Consider the following 12,902-nt stretch of genomic DNA (forward strand, 5'->3'; position numbering starts at 1 on the left):
TTTGAGGCTTCTACATTGAACACAACTACAATAAGCCATAAAATCTAACAATGTATTATATATCAAAAGAAGCAAAATTTAACATATGTCCTTGTTATATCAACAAACCTCAAAATAAGAATGTTCTTTTCATTACATAACCTACGAACACTATACTCACTTCACTCCTCATCCAAACTGGCAGGTAAGAGTGGATAGTATTATTCCTCCTCAACCTGATAAAGAACATACATTGACTCAGCTGTTTTGATGCAATGGGTGGTGGTGAGGAAGACAGTGAGTAATGACAGAATGATTGTGATGCACCAGACCACAGGTGGGGACATGGGAGATGAAGAGGGAGATGGTGAGTGAGCACAGGATGAAGAATGAGGAGGGCCAGGTAATAGTGATGATGGTGAGTGGTGAGGGGATGAATGTGATGGGCCAGGTAGTGATGAGGGAGAAGGATGAGGAGATGAAGGCAGGATGGCTGATAAAGGAATGGGGAGAACATGATTGTGATATGAAGAGCTGGGCAGTGGTGAACATGTGCATAATGGTGAAGCATATAGCAAGGAGAGGAAAGCTGATGTTGTGAGGAAAGCTGATGTGGTAAGAAAGGTTGTTGTGGAGAGAAAGGCTTGTGGAAAGGAGGGTTGTTGTGGTGAGGAAGGCTTGTGGAAAGGAAGGTTGTTGTGGTGAGGAAGGTTGTTGTGGTGAGGAGTATTCTTGGGGAGAGGAAGGTTGTTTTGGTAAGGATGGTTGTTGTGGAGAGGAAGGTTGTTATGGAGAGGAGGGTTGTTGTGGCGAGGAAGGTTGTTGTGGTGAGAAAGGTTGCTGTGGTGAGGAAAGGTGGCATCACACAGGGCAAACTCCTCCCAACATGTTGGCTGTTTTTGTTGGTGATACCACGAACCCAATAAGTTTGGCATCTCACAGGGACAGGACTCTTGTTTTGATACCTGGTCATTCCATAACAACAAACCCGAATTAGTGTCTCTTCAGCCACTTTATTTTCCCTTAATCATTCCAAAATTATATGTTAATATATATGAATGCATGTTTTTTTGAATGGCTTTCAATATGATGATGGAACAACAACACTGCATATCTTTCAATCCACTTGGCAACACATACAGGCCATGCAGCACTGTCTCCACACACTGTGCCCTGCTGGCCATGGTCAGATCTGGTCAGATCACTCAGGAGTTGAGGTGGCAACAGAGAGAGCAGGTACAGCCAACAGCCCAAGTATCAATTTGAATGGTCTGAATCCACTACAGCTGTTAATTTGTGCCAAGCTTTCACTTAGCACAGGACTCCATTATGACACATCTTGCTAACTGTAGTTGTCAAATAAGGACTATAAATAAATTAACATGAGGCAATCAAATCACAATCATACAATCACATAAGTATTTCAATTTTTGTGTTTTTGTTTTGTAGTTGCCAATTTGTCTCATAAAGTACAATAGTTCACTCGTATATTTGTTTATATTTATAGCTTATAATGGCAGTCATTTAACTACAAATACAACACATCCAGCAACATAACTGTTTTCTATTCTCTCCAATAACAGAAAATGAGCAACAAGACATTGTTTGCTGCTTGTTTTGCCCAATCACCAACAAAAATGACAAACATTTGGGGAGAAATTTGCCCTGTGTGATGTCACCTGAAGGTTTTTTTGGTAAGGAAAATTGTTGCAGTAAGGAAGGCTGTTTTGGTGAGGAAGACTGTTGTAGTGAGGAGTGGTATGAGGTCAAGACTCAAGTCAGGGAGTACACACACACACACACACACACACACACACACACTTGCTCTCTCTCTCTCTCTCTCTCTCTCTCTCTCTCTCTCTCTCTCTCTCTCTTTACAATATCCAGTGGAGGAAACAGTGAGGAAAGCAAAAGAGATGAAAGGAAGAGAGGAAAAAGGAGAGCAAAGAGGAAGAGAAAACAGTGTTTGAAAGGGAGGGAGCTGGCAGAGACTATATGTATGTATGTAATCACAACTTGAGACGAGTGATGTGCCAAACACATCAATACTAAAATTTTTCTGCCTTTTTTTCTGTTAATTCATGCCAGTTATTACCTTCTAAAGTTCACTTTGAGTGTATATATACAAACACATTTACACTCCAACATAACATTTTGAGATAATCAAGCTCTCATACATATGGTCTGCATTCTGAGAGCCCTACACCATACCTGAGAAGGAATTACATGTAATGGAGCTGAAGTGACCCAGAACGCTGCAGACACATTCTCAAATACATCAGAGGTGGCAATAGGACTCAGTATACATGTCCTCATGTTAAAGGGGTTAAATAAATTTTCTGATGCACTTGTGTGTCAGTGCTGTTTCGCATGAAGAAATTTTGATGCACATGTATGTTCAGTGTGTGAAAGGATCAATTTGACTGTTGTTGTGGTGAAGAATTGTTCCCATCATCAAAATTACTCCCTTGCTCCATTTTTATCTGAACATATTCCACGGACAGCAACAGTTACTTGTCAATATAACTCCAAATATATGTTGATGATATGTAAAATCTATACACTCGCACAAAGAGTGTTCTGTTACCACTTATTACTCTTGTTTTCTTGCTGTATTTCTATTCTAACATACTACAAAGACAACAGAGCAATAGCAAATTGTCAGTGTAACTCCCTATATATGGTGAAAATATGTTGAAATTAATTTGTCCACATGTTTAAAAAAATTGAGAAAACAAACGTTCCCTGACTCATGAACATCTGGAGGTACAAATGAAAGGCTCATGAGAAATCCTGAGTCACCTGTAGCATCAAGATCAAGAAGTATCATATTGTTTACACTGTGCCTCACCACTACATCACACTGACAGAATAAACAATCACAATGCCAGGTTGTATGGCCAGTATAAGTGCTTCCAGTGTTTTCAATACCCTGAGTTTCATGATCCTCAAGTTTAGTGCTGTGGCTTAGGAAGAAAGCAAACACAAAACTCTTGAGGTTAATGTACATCCAAAATAACAAATTACAAATGGACAACTGAAACCTAACTTGCTTGTAAGTGGGAGCCTCTGTACAAGCAAATGAAAGCATGCCAGATTAAAGAAAGTTCCACATTAAATGATGCTGGAGTATTGATAGTCAACCTGTATTTTACTTAAGCACTACAAGGTATCCTTTTTTACTTTCTTATATTCTTTATCATTTCAAATATTTGTTATAGGCTGTACACAAGAATAAGTATACATTTCTCCATTATCTTTAATTGGCACACTTGCATTTTTGTTTTTTTCCCTCTCCATATTTCACTTTTAATTTTCACTCCCAATTTCATCATTACTTCTCCACCTTCTGCAACACTCCTATCCTTTTTTTCGACATGTCATAATCGCTATCTATCATATGTCAGTCCAATTTACTCAATACTGAATACAGTGTTCCCCCACATATTTGTGATTCGGTATTCGAGGTTTTGCATATTCGCGGATTTTTTTCTGACCTAGCCTAACTAATGGAAAGTTTTCAGAGCTGCCAGATGTCACCACCAGGCCAGTCTTTCAGCCCAAACAGTCTGGATTATTCTTTCAGTTATCGTAAATTACAGTAACCCTCAATATAATGAACACATATGGAGAGAAGGTGGGTAGCTAAAGATGAAAATTTGATACACAGAGAGTTTAGATTATAAGAAAAGGATAGTCTGAGGATGTTCACTATAGAATGACAGTTGAATGTCATTGAAGAAGAGGGGATTGTTCTCTGGAAGGTTGTGTTGAGTTGACAGACAGAGGAATTTAGTTTTTGAGGCATTGAACAATACCAAGCTTGCTCTGCCCCAACCAGAAATTTTAGAGAGATCAAAAGTCAGGCATTTTGTGGCTTCCCTGCATGAACTATTTACTTCCTGAAGGGTTGGACATCTACAAAAAGACGTGGAAAAGTGCAGGATGGTATCATCAACGAAGGAGTTGATAGGACAAGAAGTTTGGTTTAGATCATTGATGAATAATAGGAAGAGAGTGGGTGACAGGACAGAACCCTGAGGAACACCACTGTCAATAGATTTAGGAAAAGAACTGTGACTATCTACCACAGCAGCAATAGAACAGTCAGAAAGGAAACTTGAGATGAAGTTACAGAGAGAAGGATAGAAGCCATAGGAGGGTAGTTTGAAAATCAAAGCTTTTTGCCAGACTCTTTCAAAAGCTTTTGATATGTCTAAGGCAACAGCAAAAGTTTCACCAGAATTTCTAAAAGAAGATGACCAAGACTCAGTAAGGAAAGGCCAGAAGATCACCAGTAAAGTGGCCTTGACGGAATCCATACTGGCGATCAGATAGAAGGTTATGAAGGGATAGATGTATAAGAATCTTCCTGTTGAGGATAGATTCAAAAACTTTAGACAGGCAGGAAATTAAAGCAATAGGATGGTAATTTGAGGGATTAGAATGGTCATCCATTTTAGGAACAGGTTGAATGTAGGCAAACTTCCAGCAAGAAGGAAAGGTAGATGTTGACAGACAGAGTTGAAAGAGTTTCACTAGGCACTGTGCAAGCACAGAGGCACAGTTTCAGAGAACAATATAAGGGACCCCTTCAGGTCCATAAGCTTTCCAAGGGTTTAGGCCAGTGAGGGCATGGAAAACAACATTGCGAAGAATTTTAATAGGTAGCATTAAATAGTCAGAGGGTGGAGAGGGAGGAACAAGCCCAGAATCATCCAAGGTAGAGTTTTTAGCAAAGGTTTGAGCAAATAATTCAGCTTTACAGATAGATGTGATAACAGTGGTGCCATCTGGTTGAAATAAAGGATGCAAAGAAGGAGGAAAGTTTTGGAGATGGTTTTTGCTAGATGCCAGAAGTCATGAGGCGAGTTAGATCTCGAAAGATTTTGACACTTTCATATATTAATGAATGAGCTTTTGGCTAGTTGGAGAACAGACTTGGCATGATTCCGGGCAGAAATATAAAATGCATGAGATTCTGGTGATGGAAGGTTTAAGTACCTTTTGTGGGCCACCTCTCTATCATGTATAGCACAAGAACAGGCTGTGTTAAACAAAGGTTTGGAAGATTTCAGTGAAGAAAAAGAATGAGGAATGTGCACCTCCATGCCAGACACTATCACCTCTGTTATGCGCTTGACACACAGAGATGGGTCTCTCATGGAAGCAGTAGTCATTCCAAGGAAAATCAGCAAAATATCTCCTCAGGTCCCTCCATCTAGCAGAGCCAAAATGCCAGAGGCACCTCCACTTAGAGGGATCCTGAGAAGGGATTGGAGCAATAGAACAAGATACAGATATGAGATTGTGATCAGAGGAGTGCAACAGAGAAAAGAGGGTAACAGCATAAGCAGAATGATTAGAGGTTTGGAAAAGATCAAGAAAGTTGGGCCTGTCTCCAAGGCAGTCAGGAATATGAGTAGGGTGCTGCACCAATTGCTCTAGGTCATGGAGGACAGTGAAGTTGAAGGCTAGTTCACCAGGATGGTCAGTAAAGGGAGAGGAAAGCCAAAGCTGGTAGTGAACATTGAAGTCTCCAAGAATGGAGATCTCTGCAAAAGGGAAGAGAGTCAGAATGTGCCCCACTTTGAAAGTTAAGAAGTCAAAGAATTTCTAATAGTCATAGGAGTTAGGTGAGAGGTATACAGCATGGATAAATTTAGTTTGAGAGTGATTCTGTAATTGTAGCCAGATGGTGGAAAACTCAGAAGATTCAAGAGCGTGGGCACAAGAGCAGGTTAAGTCATTGCACACAATATCCAACTTTGGATTGAAAATGAGGATAGAGAAAGTAGGAGGGAACAGAAAAGGGGCTACTGTCAGTTGCCTCAGACACCTGAGTTTCAGTGAGGAAGAGAAGATGAGGTTTAGAAGAGGAGAGATGGTATTGTACTGATTGAAAATTAGATCTAAGACCACAAATGTTGCAGAAGAAAATGAAGAAAAGTTAAGGGGGGGTGTCAAGACACCTGGGGACATTTGTGTTCCCCTCCCAAGGTTTGGACTCTAAGGCTGGTGTAGGAGTCACCATGATAATTTAGAATTTTGAGTGAATGGTGTGTGTGTAATTAGGTGCTTGTAGTTTTGTGTGAAGGAAAAGAGTTGTCTTTAGAGGGCAGGCTGTGACTGTCCCCCTGTGTTGTGAGAGACAAAAGGAAACGTTCAGTGAGGTCACAGCTGGGTTTAATGATAACTTCAAGTTCAAAGATATATTATTTACACCTGGACAAAAGGTACTTTGCTTTGCCTCATAATTTAGTCATTAGTAAAAGTGGCAATGTCCACATGATTATTATCAGAAGCCAGAAAAACAAGACTTGATGTGATTTGTTCTATTTCCCTTGTTTCTTGTATCTATTACCACTATTAAACACATTCTGTGCCTACAGCAGCAGTCTGCAATGATTCATTACCATTCAGTTTGATCATCAGACCTATCAACCGTTTTCCTTGTGATATGTTTCTTTAGATAAGTTTCCAGTAGAGGCTGCTCACCCACTAATATGGCTGTTACCAACAACTTCAACAAGTGTCATCCTCTATAGTCCACCTCCAGACTTAGATCACCCAAATCATGATCTGCATCACTCAGATCAGGGTAAATCTAGATCAAGATGGTAAATACAACACAGGTTGCATGACCAGATCAGTGATCTGAAATGGATCATGGTAAATAGAAGATACCTTAAATCTTACTAAATCATCTTTTCCTCATGACCTCTGGCATCAAGCTGAAAATCATTCCAACAATTTCTCTTCTTTATCTCTCTCTCAGCTACTTCATCTAGATGGCACCAATGCCTTCTCTTGTTTCTCTTTCTGACTGGTACTAGCAACTCAACAGTGCATGATTCTGGGCTTCCTTCTCCTTCACCTCCTACCTCGTACTCTCTTATGTCTGTCACTGAAATTCTTTGTGATTACTATCTGTATTCTCCTTGGCCTTGATACTCTTATTCTTATTGGCCTGATGGTGTCTGTCCTATTCTTCTTCATAACTGTGCTTCTGAGCTTGCGCCTTACCTAGTCAAACTTTCACATCTTTTTCCATCCACATCCATCTTTCCTCCTTGCTGGAAGTTGCCTACATTCAACCTAGTAAGCTTAAGAAGGGTGATCACCGCAAGCCCTTAAATAACTGACCTATTGGATTGATTTTACACTTTTTTTTTACTTTTAAATATATTCGCAAGAAAATAATTAAGCATCTGTCTGCTTAATGTCTTCCTTCTCGTCATAGATATAGATTTTGCAAAGGACATTTCACTGACAGTCTTCTTATTTTCCTTACTGAATCTTGGTCATTCTCTCAGTAATTTTGGTGAAACCTTTGCTCTTACTTTAGATATATCAAAATTCTTTAATGAAGTCTAGCATGAAGTTTTAATTTTTAAGCAAGGAATGAAAAGCTTTTCATCCTATCAACTCCTCTCCTCTAACTGACTGTCTTCAACTTCTCTCTCATTGCTGCAATGTTGCATCTCTTGCTATCTTCTACTGCTGTTTTCATGCTAACTGCTCTCCTGATCTTGCTAACTGCATTCCTCTCCTCCTATTGTGGCCTTGCTGTGCAAGACTTTCTTCTTTCTCTTATCCCTATTCTGTCCACCTCTTTAATGTGAGAGTTAATCAGTATTCTCAGTCATTCATCCCTTTCTCAGGTAAACTTTGGAACTCCCTGCCTGCTTTTGTATTTCCTCCTTCCTATGATTTAAACTCCCAAGAGGAAGGTTTCCAAGATATTTATCCTTTAAATTTTGATGACCAGTTTGAACTCTCTTTGGGGGACTGGCACCTCATTGGGCCTTCTTCTTCTTCTTCTTCTTCTTCTTTGGCCAGTGCCCCTCCTACCTAAATAAAAAAAAAAAAATAAATAAATAAATAAAAATCTTGTAAAAACTCTATCCTCTCTGCACTTACATTTCAACCTTCTCTTCCAGTTGTAATATTGCTGAGATAATAGAGGCAGTCTTTGTTTTTCTACACTCATCTAAAGTAGGGGAGGGTAGACCTTGTGTTGTCCAGTGGCTCAAAAACTAAATTCCTTCATCTATCCACTCAACATATTATTCAGACTGCTGTCTTTTTTTTTAGTGACACTCAACTATTCCTCTTTTCTACATTGAACATAGTTGGACTGCCTTTTTCCAAAAATCTCAACTTGAAATTTCACATCTTTCACACCTCATCTCTTGTCAAAACAGCTTCCATGAATTTCAGTGTCATGTGTCGTTTTAGCCAATTATTCTCATCCTTCCTGCTGCTAACTCTCCATTGGGACCCTATTCATCACTGTATTGTGTGAGGCTCCCATGTATGGGGATGATCAAGTCATGCAAGTGTATTAAACAAGATAGGTGGATTGAGTCTGCAGTTTTTCACCTTATTAACTCCCTTCATTTAACTGTCTTGAATCTCACTGCTGCAGTTTTGCATTTTGTCCTATCTTCTATTGATATTTCAATATTTACTGCTTTTCTGAACCTGCTAACTACTGTATATGCCTTATCCCTGCTAAAATAATGCCTAACATCATTTAAAAAATGTGTTTGTAATTGAAGAGTTTATAATGATGTTGCAATTGTGTGAAAATAATAATTTTTAAGTGCTACTCTTCATTTGAAGGAATTACTTAGCATTGAAATAAGTCAACTAGTCTCTCTTTTTGTATGGTGACACCAGCAAAACCAGATGCACATGGGATAGCCATTACCCATCTCGTTTCTTGGCTGGAGAAGAGGAACAAAGAGGAAAATTATTAATGACAAGGAAAAAATACATTACTTGTGCCCAACGTGTTGAATTAGCTGATGCAATTTAGGGTTTCACTGGAAACACCAATTTATGACAGTAGGAACTGGTATTCTTATATTCAAAACCTCTTTACTAACAATGTCTTATCAGAAGGTGAAGGTGATGGCTTCACAGAAACAGTAGCTGTCATTAGTGCAGTTTTCAGTTTGAGTATATCTGATTAGGAAGAGATTAAAAAATCTACATGTATGAACCAGTGTATTACAGTAAACCCTCAATAAACCAAACTAATTGGGAGGAGATACCTGATGGTTTATCAGAAAATTTTATTTATAAGATGGTCAAAATAGCACCTTGTAAACACCTTGTAAACTGACTGAGGGTCGGTTTATACGGTGACGCGTTCAGTAATATGTATGTTGAAAATGGGTGGCTTCTTTTCGTACATTTTTTTACAGTAGATCTTTAGTGGTATACTACTTGCTATACTGTAATATAGATAATAAGATTGATCAATTAAAAGTATTTTTGACTGTTACACTCACTAAACAAGGAAGAGATACTGTGTTGCTGTGTTGGGAATGTTGCTGTGAGACGAAGGGGAGGAAGCCAAGTGACACACATACCACCACACTACACCACACTACACCATAGCTCACCACCACCACCACCACCACCACCACTGTAATGTATTACACTATGCTGTACTGAACAGTAGTTATTCAACACTTAATACTACATTAAACACACTAATGTTATCTTAACACTACACTTAACACTAAACACTTAAACCTACATAACTTTACACTGTGCACTTTCTTTACTTATCATTGTCATCAAAGGAGTGAAAATTTGTTATGGTAGTTCTGATGTAACCTGTGGTGAGTATGAGAAAGTACTGAGTAAGCTCATTGAGGATGTTGGAGCAACTGACACATTGTCTCTGAATCTTGCTTCTGCTTCTTTCTAGCTGGAAGATCAGGTGATGGAGTAGCCTTGAAGTATTTGGAGATTTTCTACTGGACTTTTCTGGCCTGCTGTTGTTTCATTAAAAAGCTGTGAACTATGTGGAACATCTCATAACTCTCAACCAGAGGTCCACCAACTTTTGTCAGCTAGGGCCAGCAGTGTGTCATTTGCATCAATCACTGCTGCAGTTGACAGTCCACCTTCGCTTCTTCCTGTTCCGCAAGTCAGTTGGGTGAAGTCAACTTTTGCACAATTTCATCTTCTGTTTGATGGCAACCATGCAAGTCAGCTTCCTTTTCTACCCAATCCTCCATCTCCTCTATGAGAATAGAACCCTGTCCAGCTGCAGCCAACATTTCAGCTGCCCTTGGTGCCTTGAACCCCTCCAAATCATGAAGCTGAGCTGGAGTTTGGGGTTTTCAAAAGTTTGCACCAGGCATTCTTAAGTGTGGAGAAAGGCACTGCTTTCCATGCCTATTCCCAGTTATAAATCTCGTCCTTGATGTTATATTTCTTGAAATTGTACAATGTTTTCCTCCACATGTTGTTTTCATAGCCTACTTCATCTATTCCATCCTCCATGACGACGAGGCACTTCTACAGGTAGAGATTGTGGTAGACTCATTTCTCACTCTTGATAATCCCTGGTCTATAGGTTGAATCAGGGCAGTCGTGTTTGGTGGCAGGAACAAAACTCATTTTTTTCATCCTTGCTGCAGAGCTTTGCTGATGATGGATGTGCTGGAGAAGTGTTCATTAGCAGTACAGTCTTGACCCTGTCAATGCCAATGCCATACATTTTTTGATGTTGACAGCTGGCTCAAAAATATTGTGGAACCAATCACCCATAGTATCCTGAGTAAACCATGCTGAAGCACTGGTGCAGAATGCTACAGGTATTAAATTCTTAAGTGCCCTTGGCTTAGCACTTAACAACAACAGACTTCGGTCCAGTTCTGTTTATATTGCTGGAAGCCTAGGTGTTCCTGGGCAGAGACTTCCAGTATAACCCAGTTTCATCTGCATTGTACATTTGAAAGTCTTGGTAACACTCCATTTCCCTCAACTTGTGAGACCTGTTCACAAATGGATCCACAATACTGGCATCAGCGCTAAGCAGCTCCCCAGTGATGGCTTTGTTTACAATGTCATGGCACCGTCAAAACTGCCACAGCCAACCATCACTACACTTCAAGTTGGTGTGGCCAAGATGCTTAGCAAGTCTCTGTGCAGCATGTTGTATATCCATGCCATGGACAGGTACACCTGCTCTCTCCTGGGTATACCATTTATTAGCTTCACCAAGGTTATCCATGGGAAGCTGTCTGTTCTGGTACACCTCCTTACTTTTCTTCCCACTTTCCATCTCCCTTTGTCTTCCTGGCCTTGATAATATCATGAAGTGTTGTTTTCTTCAGGCCATACTTGTCCATCAGTTGAGCATGTGACATGTCCCTCTCATGGTCCTGGATTATCTCAAACTTCTGATGCACAGAGAGAATCTTTTCTCCCTTTCTCCATGAAGCATGAGACGGTGATGGAGTCTTACAAGATGTGGTGGGAGTTTGGGAAGACATTGTAGATGTATGTGTCACTGTGAGTGAGAGAGAGCACATTAGCGAGGTACCACACTCTGTGATAACCAGCCACACACTGAGCTGTGTTCAGTCAGCCCAGCCTAGGCCTGCGCCAGTAGTCAGCTTACCCAAGGGATATGCACAGCGTCACTGGCATGTTTGGTCAACTTTCAAACTTGTCGAATAAACCAAACATATGGTCAGTTTACTGAGGGAAGTTTGATTGGCACAAAGGGATCAGTTTACCAGAAATTCAATTTATTGAGGGTTTATTGTTGTGATTTTTTTTATTTTATTTATGTATTTATTATTTTTTTTATTTTGTTTTCTTGCAGATGATGATAAGTGCAAATCGCAAGCACGAGGATCCTTACAGCCTAGAAATTCACAATGCACCACCAACTCTGGACACAATGGCTCGTCTTGAGCGCTACATCCCACCCCTGTACAAGGTAATGTGTGTCCTTTGCTTCAAGGGAAAATGTTAACTTTAAAAAAGAGACCTGAAGGAATTGCTTCTCAAATAAGGTGGTAGATGAATCAAGTTGTTAGTGCTGAGTCATTAGGGAGCTTCTAAAAGAAGATAAGACAAATTTATAGATGAGGTAGGAAGATATATTTCATACAAGGACAGCTACATGTGGCCCTGATGGCTGCTTGCAGCTATTTTTTTTTTCTTTTTTTTTTATGCGCTTATGTTCTTACATAGATAAAAAAAAAAAAGTAAGTGGAATTAAGGGAGAAGAAAGAACGTGTCATAGAGTGTTTCCCCTGTTTGCGAGTGTTACATTCCAAAGCCTCCCAGAAATAGCAAAAATCCACAAATATGGGAAACCACCCCTACAAGGCTCAAAAATAGCTATGTTTATAGTTTAAACCATAAAATATACATCTCATACTTATTAGGCACATTTAAAATTCACTTTAACAATAAAAACAATCATTATACTTATAGTGCATAATATTTTAATAAAAATACTTTACACTGTAAAATGAAAGTGGACTGACTAAAGTAGTATGTACAGTAAACCGTTGATGTAACAAACCTATTTACTGAATTTTTGGGCTGCATGCTTTCCCCCACCCTCTCTGTAGCGTTTGTAACATTATTGTTATTACTGTTATTATTATTATTATTATTATTATTATTATTATTATTATTATTATTATTATTATTATTATTATTATCATTATTATTATTATTTTAAATAAAAGATATTATCGCATTAATTCATCTTAATTCTATGATCCTGCCTCCATTTTATCACACACACACACACACACACACACAGCTGGGGAGGAGGAGGAGGGGACATTGGCCAGTCTCTCTCTCTCTCTCTCTCTCTCTCTCTCTCTCTCTCTCTCTCTCTCTCTCTCTCTCTCTCTCTCTCTCTCTTCATATTATAAGTGCTAGCAATAACGGCCTTTTATTGGAAGCTTTAATAAATGAACATAAGGAATCCGTGTGAAGCCGAAGACCCAGTCAATGGTGGCATCTGAACGCATGAGTCGCCCAAACCTTTTCATATTCATATGAAAAACTTCATGAAGGAATATGTATGTGGTGCACTAAAAAAAAAAAAAATAATAAAAATAAATAAATAAATAAATAAATAAATA

General features: G+C 39.2%; 1 long non-coding RNA gene across 1 annotated transcript in view; it reads left to right on the forward strand.

Annotated features, from left to right (window-relative positions):
* The first annotated feature begins 11,024 nt into the window (after window positions 1-11,024).
* The window catches only part of LOC135109552 (uncharacterized), an 8,273-nt gene continuing 6,395 nt past the window's right edge, over window positions 11,025-12,902 (forward strand). The window contains exons 1-2 of the long non-coding RNA XR_010272744.1: window positions 11,025-11,481; window positions 11,618-11,734. This is a non-coding gene — a long non-coding RNA (uncharacterized LOC135109552). The remainder of the gene's footprint in view (window positions 11,482-11,617; window positions 11,735-12,902) is intronic.

The sequence above is a fragment of the Scylla paramamosain genome, chromosome 19, assembly GCF_035594125.1.
Source record: "Scylla paramamosain isolate STU-SP2022 chromosome 19, ASM3559412v1, whole genome shotgun sequence".
Lineage (NCBI taxonomy): Eukaryota > Metazoa > Arthropoda > Malacostraca > Decapoda > Portunidae > Scylla > Scylla paramamosain.